Below are 8271 nucleotides of genomic sequence, written 5' to 3' on the forward strand. Positions count from 1 at the left end.
CGAATATGTATATGATGTGTGTATGTGTGCTCACCAGCCACAGCTCAAGATAAAACGGTAAAACTTCGCAAGAAATCCAGCGCGCACTCATGGCGCAGCGCACATTCATTGGCACAGCATTGTATGTACAGTAAGCTTTAAATGTTACAGGCATCTTCAAATGCTCTGATTTCAGAGTAAGTTTCTAACTGCAGATATATGCATATGTTTTGTGCACTTTTTATCAATTGAAAAACTACATACGTAAAGTAATCTACTAATTAACTATTTGCCTACTATCAGTTAACATAAAATAATTGTTTCCAAATTTTATCTTAGTATTAAAATGTCCGAATCAGACTTTTTTTTTAAGCTACTTGTTTTCTTCTGCAACTTACTGTATGCTCATGCGCGCACTTGACGCACAGCAGTTGCGGCTGTCGAGCATTTAGAACGACATATTTACATACATATATTTTTGCATACATATGTACGATGCCGCGGGCACTCGACTTGACAAAAATTGAAGATTTATCAAATATTGGCAAATAATTCTTCGCGAAATATTCCAATATTGACTAATTTCGAATTGTCGAGAAAATTGGCATATGGGCGGCTCGTTTTATGAATGAAAGTTCTTGCTCTTAGTTCTTAGAACTATGAGCTCGAATTTATCAATGAATTTTTTGAAGATGAGTTTTTGTTGCACACTACAATAGTTGAAACTGTTCGGCGCCGCCGCGACTGTTCAGCGCTATGGCAACTAGAATGATGGCCGCTACGCCTGCGTCTTTGACTGCATTTTGTTCTTGTAGTCGCTAGGCATAGAATTTTAGCTTTGAACGACATACGCATTTTGAGGAATAAAGCGAATGCCCTGTGTGTGCGCTTGTATGTACATGCATATGTGTATATTAATAAGCATTGTTTTGCTTGAATTCAATATTTATATTTGCATATGCCATCTTTCTGTGTGCCTGGTAATGAAGCGTTTTGTATACAGAATTTTTTGATTTGTTTGAAGGGATATGGGCACCAAGTGTACATACGCACATACAAATATGTACATGAGTATTCAACAGAAATTTGTTTTAGCATTTGTGAGGCAGGAATTTGATCATTAGGTTATTTACATGAAATATAAGGCGATGCTCGTGAGGTAGGTCATGTTGCTTCAGTGCACACATATGCGTGCAACATATACATATTTAATAAAGATGCAATTGAATTTAGTTGTCCCATATATGCAAATACGTTTCTTTGAAGTTTTCCTTTATTTATTTTAAAGTTTTATACTATCTAGAAAATGCATACATAAAAATGTATGTATATTATTATTCCCTGTAATAAAATGTAAATTGAAAAAGATTTGGTTTGCCAAAGGAACAAATAAATGCATGTTCAAATGTAAATACATATGTCGATATACCAAAACACTTGTATGCTATGAATTAATTTCGACTCAAAAAATTAGTAAAAATTTTCATCAAATTTGTTTAGTTTTAAATTTACTAAAACGCACATACCAAAATGTGAGAGGTAAATAAATCAAAATATAAAGTTACTTCGATTTGAAATGTTGGCGCATATAATAATTTCAATCATTTTTCTTCATCACCTTTGTTTGAAAATACAAATTGAATAAATTTTCGTTTACCAAGGGAGCATAAAAATGCACAAGCAAATGCCTTGCAAAATGCCGTCGGCATTCGTCAATTTGATTTCATACAGAAACCAAAAACTGAGCAGAGCCAATGTACTTGTACATAATTCACTGTAATCAGCCCTGTTAAGAACTTCCCCGCTGTCGAGTTAAGCGAGGTGAAATAGTGTTCGCGGTTTCACTTCATTTTTGACAATTCACACTATTCGTAGCTCGTGAGAATTCTCTATATTTAACGTTCTCTGCAGTCTATACGTGTGATGATTTTATTCGCTCGCACTAACAGAAATTTCTCAATTCTGCTGTGCTGCTCTAATTGACATTCAAGTTGTGAATGATGTGGGTAACATGTAGTGAACAAAACCTTCTGAACTCATGAATGTTGTTGTTAACATGTAGTGAACAGAATTTCATGAACTAGTGAATTTTGTTGTTAACATGTAGTTAACAGAATCTTTTGGGCTGGTGAATGTTATTGTTAACATGTAGTGAACAGAATCTTTTGGGCTGGTGAATGTTATTATGAACATGTAGTTAACAGAATTTCATAACTAGTGAATTTCATTGTTAACATGTAGTTAACAGAATCTCTTCAACTGGGCAATTTTGTAGGTAATACTTACGGATCCTATATACAATAATCCTTCAAAATTACTGATACAAATGGTTATTTATTGAATATTATTTATTTAATGAATAATTTTAATATTTATTTAGTTAATTTTTAGTTTCTAAAGAAAATTAATACAATATATAATAATGTTTTTAGTATGTTCTATTTATGTACAGCTATTTATATTAATTTACTATTTACATTATAAAATTACGTTAAGTTCTAGTTATTTATTTTAATATTTACATTGTAAAATTAGGTTTGCTGTTAGACAAATTTACTTTTTAGTTTTAGTTATTTATATACATGAATTATTTTAGTTATTAGAAAAGTTTACGTTTTAGTTTTAATGTACATAAATTAGTATAATATTTACATTCTTAAATTAGGTTTTGGTGTTAGAAAGTGAACACGAATTAAAGTAATTTGACATAAATTAGTATAATATTTACATTTGATTACTCTTTTCTAATAAAATTTTATTTAGTACCTGAAGAATAGTTTTGGCTAATATGGTAATAGTTTGCTTTTATGCCGGTATTTAAAATATCTATTTTACAGAAATTTAAATTGATGCCTAATTAAATAAATAGCAATTGCATGTTTTTTCTATTTTCGCATAAAGTTTAAAATTGTTCGCATTTTACTTCTAACTCCTCTACGGGGTTTCTCGCACTGTTTTGTTCAATTGTGGCCGCTTCGCTTTGAATGTTGGTGTGAGTAGTCCATTTTGTACCGAAAACGGATCGGGATGCAAATATATATCCTTGACCTGGTATATAAATACAAAATTTGTAATTATTATTAATTTTAAATTATGATATTATTACCACGTCATACGCTACTAGTATGAGCAGATATGCACTGGGCTACTTACCTGTTCGAAGGATTTCAGTCCGCTCTGCTTACCCCAATTCAGCATATCGCTCCTGATGAGTTCTTTTACTTATGGATTATTACATAGCACCGAAAGTGTGCCCTTGACGCGATTGTCGTTCGCCCACTGCTTGAGAACATCCACATCAGGCACGACGACGGCTATGATGCAGCTCTAAGTGGGCGTTAAGGGTTGTATGTAAATATGCCGTGAACATGAAAAGCTAGAAATTATGTCAAAAAATGGAGTTACCTTAAGGCTCTATCCGTAAACGTACACCTGATTTACATATTGGCTCAGAATGTAAATATTCTCAATCTTCTCCGGTACAATATATTCGCCCTGGCTTAGCTTGAAAATGTGTTTGCGACGATCGATTATGCGCAGCGTGCCATTTGGAAGCCACGTGCCCACATCGCCCGTGTGGTGCCAGCCTTCAGAGTCAACAGCCTCAGCAGTTTTCCGGGATCTTTGTAATAACTGCGACGCAAAGGCAGAGAAAGAAATTATCATTCAAGTGCCTTTTTTAGTGCCCTAGTTTTAGTCACAGAAATCAAGTTCGCACAGGAAGAAACCATTATTTGCTTAAATTATCAACACCTACCCGTGGAATACGTTAGAACCGCGCACGCACACCTCCCCATTGTTTTGACTGGCGAAATACTGCATCTCCGGCACATCCACTAGCTGTAAAGGATTTGTTGATATCAACTCTCTTGATGTTGTGAATATGTTTTTCTGAAATAAAAATACATTTTATTAGTTTAAATATATGTATATATATTTGGAAAATTTAATAAAAATTGTTGAACTTACCTTTTCGCTTGGAGATTTTCACAGAATTAAACGCAATTCATTTTTGTATTTGACATTTGCAACTTGTTTTTTGCTGTCACTTTCGCACTCACTATAGTTAAGTTTAATAAGTATTCACGAAAATTATGAGATAAATATATGTATAACCCATCAAAAATGACAACGGAATTAAATGTGATTGTGTGGGTATTATTGGAAAAATTGAGTGAATGTGTTGGTAAAATTGGAAAAACTGGTGAACGTTGGTTTGCAGGGAAATGTATTGTATACAGAAATTTCAAATGTTTCGAATGAAATTTTTTTTTTTTTTATTTCTTCCATAAAATATTACACCTGTCGTTAGACAATAAGTAATTTGATTTACAAAAAGATGGATTGAGAGTGATACTGAAGGGCCAATGCCCCCAAGCTCATTTAGAAGAAATATATACATATTATTTAAAAACAAGTGGTTAACAAACAATGATATATACGATTAGTTGACAATTGATTACAAGGATTTTGCAAGATCTGTTGGTGTTTGACGGTTAAGCCGACTTTGGGTAGATTTTTCTTTATTTGGTAGTCTTCTCATCATAGGATTTGTATGCCTTAATAGTCTATTTATGTGTCTTCTGCTAGCGCTTTGTATTGTTTCATCAATAGTATCGATGTCAAGGTCGCGATGAATATCTGCGTTAGGTATGTACCAAGGTGCATTAGTTAAGGTCCTAAGTATTTATGAAAAAAATGTTTCAATTCAATTGAGCAATGCTTTCTTTGACCAATTCTATATGGAAATGAATGCGTTTGCAAACGATGTTTTCGGCTATGAACAAATGTTGGAATCGAATGAAAAAGGAAAGAAACGCGAAATGATAAAAAAATGGAAAATTTAAAATGAATGGTGCTTCCTTGGAAAAATTCAAAGGTAATAAGAACATACACAAGATAAAGTTAGAATTCGAATTTTTAGATTTATTTTGTTTATTTCTCATTTTTTCAGAAGTACACCACACAACAACTCATTCCAACTCTGATTTTGAAATCCTGTTGGAATTGGTAATCGATAATTTTGTCACTATAATGGTCAATGGAAATTTGCGTGTATCAGACCCTGCATATTATTTACCATATCAACTTTTTATGGAACATATGGACCAAATGAACACAAAAAAATAATTTAGTTTTGTTTTGATTTTTTGCAACATTTTGGTTTTCAGTTAATACAATAAAAACAATACTGTTTTTTCGTGAACACAAAATTCTAAATTTATTACGTTGTTTGTTTAGAATTTTTTTAGAAAAAAAGTAAATTTTTTGGTTTTGAGGAAATTTGTTTATTGTTGCTATTTGTGAAAGCGTAGATATTTGTAAGTATTTGACTATAATCCTTAAAGTTAATGGAATACCACTATGACACATAGAAAACATTTTTTCAAAGGGGTGTTTTTCGAAAATTATAAAAAAAATTGTTTTCAAAAATTTTGAAGAAATAAAGTAAAATAAAAAAATTTCGAAAGCATGAAATTTTTTCAAAACCAAATTTTCCTCAAAAAGATAAACGAAATTTCTTCGAAGAGGAGCTTTTCTAAAATTACAAAAAAAAATTTCAAAAATTTTAAACAAATAAAATAAAATAGAACTTTTTCAAGGGTATGAAATTTTTTCAAAACAAAATTTTCTGAAAACCAAAAAAAATTAAAAAAAAAAAATTGTGTTTTCAAAGCATTTCATATTCCACTATTAATAGAGAATACATTTTTTCGAGGGGGTGTTTTTCAAAGTGGAAAAAAATCTTTTTTAACAAATCAATTTAAACTTTTACAAAAGTATGAAATTTTTTCAAGAACAAAATTTTCTCCAAAACGTTAAATTAAAAAAAAAAAATAGTTTTTTCAAAATATTTAATTTTCAGCAATTAACTGAGAAGAAATTTGTTAGAGCGAAGTGTTTTTCCAAACTTCAAAAAACACTTTTTAACCAAAAAAATAAACCTTTTTTCAAAAACAACAGGAATGATAACATTGCCTAACAATTTCTGCACTTTTGCACAGTCTAAAGAGGCATTGATACAGATGTATTTCCAAACATAGTTCAACATTACAAAAACCATGATTGACTCAGCGAAAGAGCAATTTTAGCTGGGAAAAATAAGGACGTCAATGATATAAATGCAACCGACTTTGCAACGGTACCAGTCTCGCTGTGAAGAAGCTAATAGGTAACGTTATCGAAGCAACAATTTTGAAAGGGAAGTACAAAGGAGAAGACATTTTGATACCCTGAATTCCACTGATTCCGGCGGATTTACCATTCGAATTCAAACGTTTGCAGTTCCCTATTCACCTTGCCTTCGCTATGAGAATTAATAAGGCGCAAGGACAGTCTCTATAAATGTGCGGTATTAATTTAGAATACCCAATTTTTTCTCATGGACAATTGTATATAGCTTGCTCACGAGTTGGCAAACCATCGTCATTATTCACGCGAAAGATGAAAAAACCAAAAACGTTGTCTACCAAAAAGTGTTACAATAAAGTTCGAATGAAATTGTATCAAAGAATTTGCTTTGTTTCGTATTAATTTTATTCTCTTTCAGCAAATCATTGAATTTATCGTCTAGCGAAGCGGGCGAGGGTACGCTAGTATATGTATATTCAAAAAATTTTGATTTTACTTTGATGTATTAAAACAAAGGCATGCCACTGGTGGTGTCGATGGTTAGATTAGGAAAGAAGTTCAAGGGAATTACTAATATTACACTGTAACTGATAAGAAAGCGAAAATATTTCTTGGGTAATATCTACGTCTATTCCAAAATTAGACCTCTATAGACGTACAGATCAGACTACCTCAAAGTCTTGAGGTCTGAACAAGGGTTACTATTATTATGTACATATATCACATTCACAAATGTATTTATATTTGATTGATGACACTGGAATACGTTCCTGTTCTCCGACAAAACTCAAACATAGATTTCCAGTGAGTAGTTAATGACGTTTTACAGGCATCTGATCATTTTGCTATTTCCATTATACTGAAAAATTTTGAATAATAAATCTGTTAAGAAGATGTTGTGATCACAAAAATAATATTTTGCATATACTTAAGTATCTAAGAATCAGGTGCCGAGAATGCAGATGGTGCGATATGCGCGAACCGCTATCCCACTCTCAGTGAATAGTCGGTATTTGTTTTCAATTGACTGTTATTTTTGTATTGTTATTAATGTGCAAATTTATCGCACTACGCTACTTGCTCTCTTATTCCGTAATCTATCAATCTTGGCACCGGTGGCACCGGTACTCGGCTCTCAGTGAGTGCGACAGAATAGTCGTTGAGCAAATGCAGTTGTTCAGTTTTGGTGTTTTTTTTTTGTTGTAAATCAAGTTTTTCTTTTTTTATTTTCTTTCTTCTTCAAATTAACCTAACCTAACTTTACATTTTAGTTTACTAACAACACTTTGCTCCTAGTTTTCTCGCACATGTCATCTAAAATTATATCACTGCAAAACTACGCTCATTTTTCCACTTAAGTTAGGTTAGGTAGTGATGGTTGCCCAGAGAGTGGGCCCACTTGGACGAAAGAGTTTGGTTCATTCTTTTGGGATACCATTGCAAGAGGGGAAGAAGAGGTGAAGGAAAAGGACGATAGGACGAAAAGGGAAAAGGTTGGGGAGGGTTGAGTGCTTGTGGACTTTGAACGGTGACTGGTCTGCGGCTGTGTTAACCTCTCTATGCTGCTGATGAAGTTCATCAGTTTTTTGTTATCAAGACCCGGTATATCAGCAGGCGCAGAGATGATTCCACCTCATCCTCCATACAGCTGATGCAAAAAGGACTCGAAGTCATTCCGAGTCTCACGGCATGTGTACCTCGTTGGTAGTGCCCCGTGAGGATGCCCCCGAAATTTGAAAGATGAGATTTCGTCATCCTCGTATCCCTCGAACGCCTCCTATCCAAACGTGGCCAGAAGGACTTCGCGACCCTACACGTTCGTGTACTAACCCAGCGCTCGCTGAGTTGGTGCAAAGCCCATCCTTCCAGGAGTAGAGCGTAGGTTGTCAAGAGGATCTCGATCCTCTCCTTTCGTGGGCACACCGCCTCACAGGTCCCTTGTCTGGCCAGCTCGTCGGCTTCGCTTTTCCCAGCAATGTCACTGTGACCAGGTACCCAAATTATCTTTATATCGAAGAATTCTAATGCAATCGAGAGAGAGACCAGGCATTCCTTGACCAGTTTCGAGTGCACCATAATAGAGCCTAGGACCTTAATTGCCGCTTGGCTATCGGAATAAATATTTACCTTCTTAACAGTTATTACGCTAATAAGTAGCCA

At 33.7% G+C, this 8271-nt stretch overlaps 1 long non-coding RNA gene across 3 annotated transcripts; it reads right to left on the bottom strand.

The window, feature by feature from the left end:
- Positions 1–2726: 2726 nt before the first annotated feature.
- Positions 2727–3994, bottom strand: LOC129243143 (uncharacterized). 3 transcript variants are annotated; one of them, XR_008582246.1, is made up of 5 exons: positions 3949–3994; positions 3737–3870; positions 3385–3612; positions 3133–3293; positions 2727–3027 (listed from the first exon to the last, which is right to left on the bottom strand). It is a non-coding gene; the product is annotated as an uncharacterized LOC129243143 (long non-coding RNA). The 3 variants fall into 3 exon arrangements; XR_008582244.1 differs by having other exon boundaries at positions 3133–3306; XR_008582245.1 differs by having other exon boundaries at positions 3133–3306; positions 3385–3666.
- Between the last annotated feature and the right edge of the window lie 4277 nt (positions 3995–8271).

This window comes from Anastrepha obliqua, chromosome 3 (assembly GCF_027943255.1).
Source record: "Anastrepha obliqua isolate idAnaObli1 chromosome 3, idAnaObli1_1.0, whole genome shotgun sequence".
NCBI lineage: Eukaryota > Metazoa > Arthropoda > Insecta > Diptera > Tephritidae > Anastrepha > Anastrepha obliqua.